The 12,723-nt window shown below is 41.6% G+C and overlaps 1 long non-coding RNA gene across 3 annotated transcripts in view; it reads right to left on the bottom strand.

Moving 5' to 3' along the window:
- The window catches only part of LOC148000340 (uncharacterized), a 39,360-nt gene that overhangs the window by 20,041 nt on the left and 6,596 nt on the right, over nucleotides 1–12,723 (bottom strand). The window contains exon 2 of one of the 3 annotated variants that reach the window (XR_015641982.1): nucleotides 10,898–10,967. The exons of the other annotated variants lie outside the window; for them this stretch is intronic. This is a non-coding gene — a long non-coding RNA (uncharacterized LOC148000340). The remainder of the gene's footprint in view (nucleotides 1–10,897; nucleotides 10,968–12,723) is intronic. 3 annotated transcript variants of the gene reach the window in all.

Raw genomic sequence — 12,723 nt, 5'->3', positions numbered from 1 at the left:
GATCTTTTACTTGCTTGGTTAAAGTCACACCGAGGTACTTTATATTATTTGGGTCTATTATGAAGGGTGTCATTTCCCTAATTTCTTTCTCGGCTTGTTTCTCTTTTGTATAGAGGAAGGCAACTGATTTATTTGAGTTAATTTTATACCCAGCCACTTTGCTGAAGTTGTTTATCAGCTTTAGTAGTTCTCTGGTGGAACTTTTGGGATCACTTAAATATACTATCATGTCATCTGCAAATAGTGATATTTTGACCTCTTCTTTTCCGATCTGTATCCCCTTGATCTCCTTTTGTTGTCTGATTGCTCTGGCTAGAACTTCAAGAACTATATTGAATAAGTAGGGAGAGAGTGGGCAGCCTTGTCTAGTCCCTGATTTTAGTGGGATTGCTTCAAGTTTCTCTCCATTTAGTTTAATGTTCGCAACTGGTTTGCTGTATATGGCTTTTACTATGTTTAGGTATGGGCCTTGAATTCCTATTCTTTCCAGGACTTTTATCATGAAGGGGTGTTGAATTTTGTCAAATGCTTTCTCAGCATCTAATGAAATGATCATGTGGTTCTGTTCTTTCAGTTTGTTTATATAATGGATCACGTTGATGGTTTTCCGTATATTAAACCATCCCTGCATGCCTGGGGTGAAGCCTACTTGATCATGGTGGATGATTGTTTTGATGTGCTCTTGGATTCGGTTTGCCAGAATTTTATTGAGTATTTTTGCGTCGATATTCATAAGGGAAATTGGTCTGAAGTTCTCTTTCTTTGTTGTGTCTTTGTGTGGTTTAGGTATAAGAGTAATTGTGGCTTCGTAGAAGGAATTCGGTAGTGATCCATCTGTTTCAATTTTGTGGAATAGTTTGGATAATATTGGTATGAGGTCTTCTATGAAGGTCTGATAGAATTCTGCACTAAACCCGTCTGGACCAGGGCTCTTTTTGGTTGGGAGACCTTTAATGACTGCTTGTATTTCCTTAGGAGTTATGGGGTTATTTAACTGGTTTATCTGTTCCTGATTTAACTTCGGTACCTGGTATCTGTCTAGGAAATTGTCCATTTCCTGAAGATTTTCAAGTTTTGTTGAATATACGTTTTTATAGTAAGATCTGATGATTTTTTGAATTTCCTCTGAATCTGTAGTTATGTCTCCCTTTTCATTTCTGATTTTGTTAATTTGGATGCACTCTCTGTGTCCTCTCGTTAGTCTGGCTAAGGGTTTATCTATCTTGTTGATTTTCTCAAAGAACCAACTTTTGGTTCTGTTGATTCTTTCTATGGTCCTTTTTGTTTCTACTTGGTTGATTTCAGCTCTGAGTTTGATTATTTCCTGCCTTCTACTCCTCCTGGGTGTATTTGCTTCTTTTTGTTCTAGAGCTTTTAGGTGTGCTGTCAAGCTGCTGACATATGCTCTTTCCTGTTTCTTTCTGCAGGCACTCAGCGCTATGAGTTTTCCTCTTAGCACAGCTTTCATTGTGTCCCATAAGTTTGGGTATGTTGTATCTTCATTTTCATTAAATTCTAAAAAGTTTTTAATTTCTTTCTTTATTTCTTCCTTGACCAGGTTATCATTGAGTAGAGCATTGTTCAATTTCCAAGAATATGTGGACATTCTTCCTTGATTGTTATTGAAGACCAGTTTTAGGCCGTGGTGGTCCGATAGCACGCATGGGATTATTTCTATCTTTCTGTACCTGTTGAGGCCCGTTTTTTTGACCAATTATATGGTCAATTTTGGAGAAAGTACCATGAGGAGCTGAGAAGAAGGTATATACTTTTGCTTTAGGATAGAATGTTCTATAATATCCGTTAGGTCCATTTGGCTCATGACTTCTCTTAGTCTGTCTACATCTCTGTTTAATTTCTGTTTCCATGATCTGTCCATTGATGAGAGTGGGGTGTTGAAATCTCCCACTATTATTGTGTGAGGTCCAATGTGTGTTTTGAGCTTTAGTAAGGTTTCTTTTACATATGTAGGTGCCCATATGTAGGTGGCATAGATATTTAGGATTGAGAGTTCATCTTGGTGGATTTTTCCTTTGATGAATATGATGTGTCCTTCCTTACCTTTTTTGATGACTTTTAGTTGAAAATTGATTTTATTTGATATTAGAATGGCTACTCCAGCTTGCTTCTTCTGACCATTTGCTTGGAAAGTTGTTTTCCAGTCTTTCACTCTGAGGTAGTTTCTGTCTTTGTCTCTGAGGTGTGTTTCCTGTAGGCAGCAGAATGCAGGGTCCTCGTTGCGTATCCAGTTTGTTAATCTATTTCTTTTTTTTTTTTAAGTTAACATGTTTCTAGTGTTTTATTGCGGTAACAGTATAATTTCAATATATATGAATTTTAGAGAGCCAGTCATTCATTATATTATAGAGCTATCTTTGTTTGGATTTCCCCCAGTATTCAAGACCCTACAACATACATGGCGAGTTTTTTTGCTTTTTTTTTTTTCTTGTTTTTTTTTTTTTTTTATTAACTTGACTATTTCTTATATACATTTCGAGTGTTATTCCCTTTCCCGGTTTCCGGGCAAACATCCCCCTCCCCCCTCCCCTTCCTCATGGGTGTTCCCCTCCCAACCCTCCCCCCATTGTCGCCCTCCCCCCATAGACTAGTTCACTGGAGGTTCAGTCTTAGCAGGACCCAGGGCTTCCCCTTCCACTGGTGCTCTTACTAGGATATTCATTGCTACCTATGGGGTCAGAGTCCAGGGTCAGTCCATGTATAGTCTTTAGGTAGTGGCTTAGTCCCTGGAAGCTCTGATTGCTTGGCATTGTTGTACTTTTGGGGTCTCGAGCCCCTTCAAGCTCTTCCAGTTCTTTCTCTGATTCCTTCAATAGGGGACCTATTCTCAGTTCAGTGGTTTGCTGCTGGCATTCGCCTCTGTATTTGCTGTATTCTGGCTGTGTCTCTCAGGAGCGATCCACATCCGGCTCCTGTCGGTCTGCACTTCTTTGCTTCATCCATCTTGTCTAATTGGGTGGCTGTATATGTATGGGCCACATGTGGGGCAGGCTCTGAATGGGTGTTCCTTCAGTCTCTGTTTTAATCTTTGCCTCTCCCTTCCCTGCCAAGGGTATTCTTTTTCCTCATTTAAAGAAGGAGTGAAGCATTCACATTTTGATCATCCGTTTTGAGTTTCGTTTGTTCTAGGGATCTAGGGTAATTCAAGCATTTGGGCTAATAGCCACTTATCAATGAGTGCATACCATGTATGTCTTTCTGTGATTGGGTTAGCTCACTCAGGATGATATTTTCCAGTTCCAACCATTTGCCTACGAATTTCATAAACTCGTTGTTTTTGATAGCTGAGTAATATTCCATTGTGTAGATGTACCACATTTTCTGTATCCATTCCTCTGTTGAGGGGCATCTGGGTTCTTTCCAGTTTCTGGCTATTATAAATAAGGCTGCGATGAACATAGTGGAGCACGTGTCTCTTTTATATGTTGAGGCATCTTTTGGGTATATGCCCAAGAGAGGTATAGCTGGATCCTCAGGCAGTTCAATGTCCAATTTTCTGAGGAACCTCCAGACTGATTTCCAGAATGGTTTTACCAGTCTGCAATCCCACCAAGAATGGAGGAGTGTTCCTCTTTCTCCACATCCTCGCCAGCATCTGCTGTCACCTGAGTTTTTTATCTTAGCCATTCTCACTGGTGTGAGGTGAAATCTCAGGGTTGTTTTGATTTGCATTTCCCTTATGACTAAAGATGTTGAACATTTCTTTAGGTGTTTCTCCGCCATTCGGCATTCCTCAGCTGTGAATTCTTTGTTTAGCTCTGAACCCCATTTTTTAATAGGGTTATTTGTTTCCCTGCGGTCTAACTTCTTGAGTTCTTTGTATATTTTGGATATAAGGCCCCTATCTGTTGTAGGATTGGTAAAGATCTTTTCCCAATCTGTTGGTTGCCGTTTTGTCCTAACCACAGTGTCCTTTGCCTTACAGAAGCTTTGCAGTTTTATGAGATCCCATTTGTCGATTCTTGATCTTAGAGCATAAGCCATTGGTGTTTTGTTCAGGAAATTTTTTCCAGTGCCCATGTGTTCCAGATGCTTCCCTAGTTTTTCTTCTATTAGTTTGAGTGTGTCTGGTTTGATGTGGAGGTCCTTGATCCACTTGGACTTAAGCTTTGTACAGGGTGATAAGCATGGATCGATCTGCATTCTTCTACATGTTGCCCTCCGGTTGAACCAGCACCATTTGCTGAAAATGCTATCTTTTTTCCATTGGATGGTTTTGGCTCCTTTGTCAAAAATCAAGTGACCATAGGTGTGTGGGTTCATTTCTGGGTCTTCAATTCTATTCCATTGGTCTATCTGTCTGTCTCTGTACCAATACCATGCAGTTATTATCACTATTGCTCTGTAATACTGCTTGAGTTCAGGGATAGTGATTCCCCCTGAAGTCCTTTTATTGTTGAGGATAGCTTTAGCTATCCTGGGTTTTTTGTTATTCCAGATGAATTTGCAAATTGTTCTGTCTACCTCTTTGAAGAATTGGATTGGTATTTTGATGGGGATTGCATTGAATCTGTAGATTGCTTTTGGTAAAATGGCCATTTTTACTATATTAATCCTGCCAATCCATGAGCATGGGAGATCTTTCCATCTTCTGAGGTCTTCTTCAATTTCCTTCTTCAGTGTCTTGAAGTTCTTATTGTACAGATCTTTTACTTGCTTGGTTAAAGTCACACCGAGGTACTTTATATTATTTGGGTCTATTATGAAGGGTGTCGTTTCCCTAATTTCTTTCTCGGCTTGTTTCTCTTTTGTATAGAGGAAGGCAACTGATTTATTTGAGTTAATTTTATACCCAGCCACTTTGCTGAAGTTGTTTATCAGCTTTAGTAGTTCTCTGGTGGAACTTTTGGGATCACTTAAATATACTATCATGTCATCTGCAAATAGTGATATTTTGACCTCTTCTTTTCCGATCTGTATCCCCTTGATCTCCTTTTGTTGTCTGATTGCTCTGGCTAGAACTTCAAGAACTATATTGAATAAGTAGGGAGAGAGTGGGCAGCCTTGTCTAGTCCCTGATTTTAGTGGGATTGCTTCAAGTTCTCTCCATTTAGTTTAATGTTAGCAACTGGTTTGCTGTATATGGCTTTTACTATGTTTAGGTATGGGCCTTGAATTCCTATTCTTTCCAGGACTTTTATCATGAAGGGGTGTTGAATTTTGTCAAATGCTTTCTCAGCATCTAATGAAATGATCATGTGGTTCTGTTCTTTCAGTTTGTTTATATAATGGATCACGTTGATGGTTTTCCGTATATTAAACCATCCCTGCATGCCTGGGGTGAAGCCTACTTGATCATGGTGGATGATTGTTTTGATGTGCTCTTGAATTCGGTTTGCCAGAATTTTATTGAGTATTTTTGCGTCGATATTCATAAGGGAAATTGGTCTGAAGTTCTCTTTCTTTGTTGTGTCTTTGTGTGGTTTAGGTATAAGAGTAATTGTGGCTTCGTAGAAGGAATTCGGTAGGGCTCCATCTGTTTCAATTTTGTGGAATAGTTTGGATAATATTGGTATGAGGTCTTCTATGAAGGTTTGATAGAATTCTGCACTAAACCCGTCTGGACCAGGGCTCTTTTTGGTTGGGAGACCTTTAATGACTGCTTCTATTTCCTTAGGAGTTATGGGGTTGTTTAACTGGTTTATCTGTTCCTGATTTAACTTCGATACCTGGTATCTGTCTAGGAAATTGTCCATTTCCTGAAGATTTTCAAATTTTGTTGAATATAGGTTTTTATAGTAAGATCTGATGATTTTTTGAATTTCCTCTGAATCTGTAGTTATGTCTCCCTTTTCATTTCTGATTTTGTTAATTTGGACGCACTCTCTGTGTCCTCTCGTTAGTCTGGCTAAGGGTTTATCTATCTTGTTGATTTTCTCAAAGAACCAACTTTTGGTTCTGTTGATTCTTTCTATGGTCCTTTTTGTTTCTACTTGGTTGATTTCAGCTCTGAGTTTGATTATTTCCTGCCTTCTACTCCTCCTGGGTGTATTTGCTTCTTTTTGTTCTAGAGCTTTTAGGTGTGCTGTCAAGCTGCTGACATATGCTGTTTCCTGTTTCTTTCTGCAGGCACTCAGCGCTATGAGTTTTCCTCTTAGCACAGCTTTCATTGTGTCCCATAAGTTTGAGTATGTTGTATCTTCATTTTCATTAAATTCTAAAAAGTTTTTAATTTCTTTCTTTATTTCTTCCTTGACCAGGTTATCATTGAGTAGAGCATTGTTCAATTTCCACGTATATGTGGGCATTCTTCCCTTATTGTTATTGAAGACCAGTTTTAGGCCGTGGTGGTCCGATAGCACGCATGGGATTATTTCTATCTTTCTGTACCTGTTGAGGCCCGTTTTTTGACCAATTATATGGTCAATCTATTTCTTTTTATGGGGAGTTGAGGCCATTGATGTTGAGAGATATTAAGGAATAGTGATTATTGCTTCCCGTTATATTCATATTTGGATGTGAGGTTATGTTTGTGTGCTTTCATTCTCTTTGTTTTGTTGCCAAGACGATTAGTTTCTTGCTGCTTCTAGGGTATAGCTTGCCTCCTTATGTTGGGCTTTACCATTTATTATCCTTTGTAGTGCTGGATTTGTAGAAAGATATTGTGTAAATTTGGTTTTGTCATGGAATATCTTGGTTTCTCCATCTATGTTAATTGAGAGTTTTGCAGGATACAGTAACCTGGGCTGGCATTTGTGTTCTCTTAGGGTCTGTATGACATCAGTCCAGGATCTTCTGGCCTTCATAGTTTCTGGCGAGAAGTCTGGTGTGATTCTGATAGGTCTGCCTTTATATGTTACTTGACCTTTTTCCCTTACTGCTTTTAATATTCTTTCTTTATTTTGTGCGTTTGGTGTTTTGACTATTATGTGACGGGAGGTGTTTCTTTTCTGGTTCAATCTATTTGGGGTTCTGTAGGCTTCTTGTATGCCTATGGGTATCTCTTTTTTTAGGTTAGGGAAGTTTTGTTCTATGATTTTGTTGAAGATATTTACTGGTCCTTTGAGCTGGGAGTCTTCGCTCTCTTCTATACCTATTATCCTTAGGTTTGATCTTCTCATTGAGTCCTGGATTTCCTGTATGTTTTGGACCAGTAGCTTTTTCCGCTTTACATTATCTTTGACAGTTGAGTCAATGATTTCTATGGAATCTTCTGCTCCTGAGATTCTCTCTTCCATCTCCTGTATTCTGTTGGTGAAGCTTGTATCTACAGCTCCTTGTCTCTTCTTTTGGTTTTCTATATCCAGGGTTGTTTCCATGTGTTCTTTCTTGATTGCTTCTATTTCCATTTTTAATTCCTTCAACTGTTTGATTGTGTTTTCCTGGAATTCTTTCAGGGATTTTTGCGATTCCTCTCTGTAGGCTTCTACTTGTTTATAAATGTTTTCCTGTGTTTCCCTAAGGGAGTTCTTCATGTCTTTCTTGAAGTCCTCCAGCATCATGATCAAATATGATTTTGAAACTAGATCTTGCTTTTCTGGTGTCTTTGGATATTCCATGTTTGTTTTGGTGGGAGAATTGGGCTCCGATGATGCCATGTAGTTTTGGTTTCTGTTGCTTGGGTTCCTGGGCTTGCCTCTCGCCATCAGATTATCTCTAGTGTTACTTTGTTCTGCTATTTCTGACAGTGGCTAGACTGTCCTATAAGCCTGTGTGTCAGGAGTGCTGTAGACCTGTTTTCCTCTGTTTCAGTCAGTTATGGGGACAGAGTGTTCTGCTTTCGGGCGTGTACTTTTTCCTCTCTACAAGTCTTCAGCTGTTCCTGTGGGCCTGTGTCTTGAGTTCACCAGGCAGCTTTCTTGCAGCAGAAAAGTTGGTCTTACCTGTGGTCCCGAGGCTCAAGTTCGCTTGTGGGGTGCTGCCCACGGGCTCTCTGCAGCGGCAGCAACCAGGAAGACCTGTGCCGCCCCTTCCGGGAGCTTCAGTGCACCAGGGTTCCAGATGGCCTTTGGTGTTTTCCTCTGGCGTCCGAGATGTGTGCACAGAGAGCAGTCTCTTCTGGTTTCCCAGGCTTGTCTGCCTCTCTGAAGGTTTAGCTCGCCCTCCCATGGGATTTGGGTGCAGAGAACTGTTTATCCGGTCTGTTTCCTTCATGTTCCGGTGGTGTCTCAGGCAGGGGTTCTGCCGCTCCTGGGCCCTCCCCCACGGGAGCCCAGAGGCCTTATACAGTTTCCTCTTGGGCCAGGGATGTGGGCAGGGGTGGGCAGTGTTGGTGGTCTCTTCCGCTCTGCAGCCTCAGGAGTGCCCACCTGATCAGGCGGTGAGGTCTCTTTCCCACAGGGTCTGGGAGCAGAGAGCTGCTGCGGGCCGGGATCCACCAGCGTGGGACCTCCGGCAAACATAGGACGTGCCCAGTCCTAGATGAACTTTGCCTCTGTGTGTCCCAATCTCACCAGGCAGCTCTCTTGCAGCGACAAGTTGGTCTTACCTGTGGTCCCGAGGCTCAAGTTTGCTCGCAGGGTGCTGCCCAAGGGCTCTCTGCGGCGGCAGCAACCAGGAAGTTCTCTGTTTTTCAAAGACACCAAGAGCCTCTTTTCTGTGTCTTTTTCTTTTCAAGTCCTGAAGAACAGCAGCCTCAGCTCCATGGCTTTTAAGCCAGTGGTGGGGGTTGGCCTGGCTGAAGATTATACAATCTCAGAGGAGCCAGGCCAGACGTCCAGGTGCCTGTGTGCTTGCAGGCCCCTTCTCCAGAGGAAGAGCTGTCCACACCACAGCAAGGTCTCTCCAGGTAAAACCCCAGGCAGGAAGGCCTGCCTTTTCACTGTGTCTTGCTCAGAAGGGAGGGATGAAGTAGAACAGTGCCCTAAAAGTGTCAGTGGACCAGTAGCCCTCTGCCCTCTCTTCTAGCAGAGGTAAACATCAGAGACTGTTCTGTGGGACTGTACTGTTCTTTGCTTCCTGTTTCTTGCAGAGAACATTGGTCTTCATCATGAAGTAGACTTCTCAGAAAAGTCTCCCTAGTCAGCCCATCAGACCTGAGCTAAAATGGGTTCCCAGGTTGAATATGAGGCCTGTATGTCTCCTGTGAAGGGAATCCTCCTGTCACACTTTGACCAGACCCTCACCCACCCCTACTGCCCTGCGAAAGATATCACAGTTTATATTGCTTAAGTCCTCAGACCCAACTCAGGGTAATGCTTAAAAAACCCATACTGTGGAGTGACTACCAAGGCAGCTGTGCCCTCTCTCTCACCAGTTCTGCCCTGTAATTACTCACCTCTCTCTGTTTGCTCCCTCAAGGCCAACTTTCAAATGTCTAACTGGATTCCTACCTGTGTCACAGCCTCCTCGAAGGAGGAGGGACAGGTGTTATGAGCAGAGTCAAAAGAACAACTTAATGATGGAGAAGCAAACTGGTGTGGCCCTACCTCATGCCAGCTTCCGGCCTCCACTGGAGTATGCATTCCACTGGATAAATCTTCCCAGGCTGCTTCCATTAACCTGAGAATTTGCACACTGCTTTTTTATGCCCAGTTAAACAGCCTTGCAATTCCTTTGTGAGAGCTTCTGGGAAGCTTTCCCTGTCCCTCCTACTGTTACATTTGTTAAGATGTCATCTCCTGTGTTCTTTTTAACTAGACTGTATCAACATCTTCCACAGCATGAGGTGTACAGAATACCATATGACTGACATGGAGGGTCCCTCTGACCCAATGTCCCTCTTAATTTGTTCAAAGGACATCAAGGATCCAGGCATAGTAATCCTGCAGTGATATGTGCTGAGTTTAACAGCATGTCCCTATAGTTCTCCACCATTGTGATCACATACATATTTCTCATGTGCTTTATCCCCTGAGCTACACGAAATTCTCTTAGGACAGACAAGCTTTTCCTCTCTAATTTGAGTGGGAAAGCATATCATATTCCACTCTGGAGCAAGAAGAGCACTATATGAACTCGTGTACCTGAACCCACAACCCACAAGTCTGGGAAAGTTCATTAAAGGGGTTCTTTGCTGGCCTCTAGCACTGAACCAGGTTAGCTACTCAGACAAAAACCAAGGAAAACCTCTCACAGACACTGGCCAGCCTAGGTTTTAAGAGTTGGCCTCACACCCTGATGGTTCCTTGTCATCCATACCCTGATATGTAGAAGCCCTGGTGAGTCTATATCTCTGTCAGTGTGTCTGTCTTTACTTTTACATGAACTACTTCCATGCAGGTGGGTCTCAATGGATGTTTCTTATACTGGACTCCTAGAGAGCCATGTACCCCTCAGGATGGCCTTAAGTGGAAAACACAAAATAGAAACATCAAGTATAAAATCCCAATTGATGGAAATAGATTCACAAAATTAAAAACCAACAGATGAAAAACACTAACCACTCCAATAAAAATCCTTAATATATCACTCTTAATTCTAACAGACTCACAGGTGTATGCTAAGGGAACATATTCCATGTACAATAAACAGAAGAAATTGGTTCTTATTTTCTGATATGTTTATGTAAATTAAGCATACTTTCATTTTTTTCTGACATTTTTTTTCCTATTTTGGAATAGTGTTGCTATGCCGGTTTTAGTGTTCACACAGTCAAACCTAAAATTCAGAGAGAATACCACTCGGGATAGAATGAAAGCCCAGGCTACCTTTGTCTTCCTCTTGATCTTGCTGCCTCTGTTCCTCCTTTCGTGTAATGCTATGCTGCGAACATTTCTGTTTTCATCAAGGTCTCTTAAATCCCAACAGGCCACCTTGTAGCTAAAGATTACCTTGAGCACGATCCTCTTCTTCCTGTCTCTAATTCTGCAATGTAGAAGTTTCAGTTCTGAGCCACTCTACCCTGTCAAGTAACACAACTTCAAGGCCAGTATAGGCAAGAGGAAGTACCAGGCTGAGTGCAATCCTGTCAGAAAAAGGACATTCTAAATATTTTTACCTGGCAGATCTGGTCTCTGCAGCTGGGGAGATGGATGTTGGGTAAAGTGTCACAGTGCAACAAAAGGACTCTGGAAATCAGACAAGGAAGAATCATGGTGTCATCTTAGGCCTTGAGCTTAACAGAGGCAGGTGTGGCAGATTTGTGGCCTGAGATTACTGACATATTACTCTGTCTCAATATTGAGGTAAAAAAGCATTTGATGATTATTCCTGGCCTCCAGGTATGAGGACAGACAGACACCAACACAAAAACACACACACACAATCACACACACACACACATACACACACAGAGAGAGAGAGAGAGAGAGAGAGACAGAGAGGCAGAGAGATAGAGACAGAGAGAGACAGAGAGAGAAAAGGAGAGAGGGGGGGTAACTGTGAGGTAATGTATGTATCATGCACACATTAACTCTTTATACATCTATCTAGACTTTTCCAAGTATGGACTGTCTAAATTTTATAGTCATGTCTGTCTATTTCTTGGCCAGTGAACATAAACCTAAGTCCCGTGGCAAAAAACGTACTAGGGTTTTCTAGTGATGAATATTATTTTCTTTCTCTTGTTTAACTCCAGTTCTCTTTATGCAGTCCAGGCAGCCAATGACTTTTGATCCTGCTGGACAACGGACTGGACACAATGAGTGGCCTGATGAGTGGACCGTTGGACCATTTGGGACTCACCTGGACTAAAATCCATGTATAACAAAAGGGTCTCCAACATCCTGCTCCTTCCACTAGGAGGGCAGATGAAAGGAAGATGCTCCAAGATATAGATTTCTTGGGGCTTTTTTTTCTCTGTGTTTTCTTTTGAAGCTTGTAAGGTTTGCTTTTTATTCCTCTTATTTGTATATAATTTTGTTCATACATTTGTATTTATCTAATATTTTAATGTTTAATTGAAACAGTGACATCACCTCCCTCTTTTGTACCTCCTCTCCAAACTCTCCCAGCTATCCTATATCAAACATTTCTCATGCCTTCACTCTTAAGTTTATAGACTCCTTTATGTGCTTAAATTTGTTATATATTTTTACATATCTTGTGTATCCAGAAATAAATATAAACATACCTGCAGAGCCCATATTTGTTGCTTGTGTATATATTTGTTCAAGACTGACTACTCTGTATTTGACAACATGGTACTTTCTATTTTTACCTTTTGATATTTTCTCTTCCCAATCTTAAAATTCTTTTTCTGTCTAATGGTTTCTTGCCACTTTTATTTAACCTAAATTATTTATTTCCTTCTTTTGCCTCCTTTCTATACTCCCCCCATCTTTGATTCTACTACAACAAAGACCACTGCCTGTGGGAAGGACTCACTCTTGAAAGAGCCAGAGGTGTGGGTCAATTGAAGACCAGTGGGAAAGTTCCACTGCCAACCTTCAAGCACAATGACCCCTCCCTTCCAGGTAATAGTCAGATCCCACAGAACTGCAAGCCAAACTGTTAAACAAACCTACCTGTGATTTCCAACTCACCTCTCCTTCCCCTCTGGAAAAGCAGGAATGGTTCACTGATTACTAGTCAGTAGGAGGTCACTTCGCCCCATCAATAATACCCTGCCTAGTTACCAACTGCTTGAATTCTGCCCCATCTCTTAGCAAGGTATATAACTGCCTGTCAGAATCTGCCCAGGGTCATCTCCCTTTAAGGAGGAAGGCCTCAATAAGGCAGAATTAAACTCCTCTTGCTATTGTATAGATCACTGTCTCCATGAATGTCAATCAAGAGGTCCTGGAGTCGGTTCAGTTTGAACCTCACATTGGTGCATACATCTGGAAACTTGCTTCTTCTGTGGGACCCATGGGAGAGTGGTGA

Source organism: Rattus norvegicus, chromosome 17 (assembly GCF_021556685.1).
Source record: "Rattus norvegicus strain SHRSP/BbbUtx chromosome 17, alternate assembly SHRSP_T2T, whole genome shotgun sequence".
NCBI classification, from domain to species: Eukaryota; Metazoa; Chordata; class Mammalia; order Rodentia; family Muridae; genus Rattus; species Rattus norvegicus.
The sequence above is the reverse complement of the archived record's forward strand: the minus strand, read 5'-3'. Positions and strand labels throughout refer to the sequence as shown.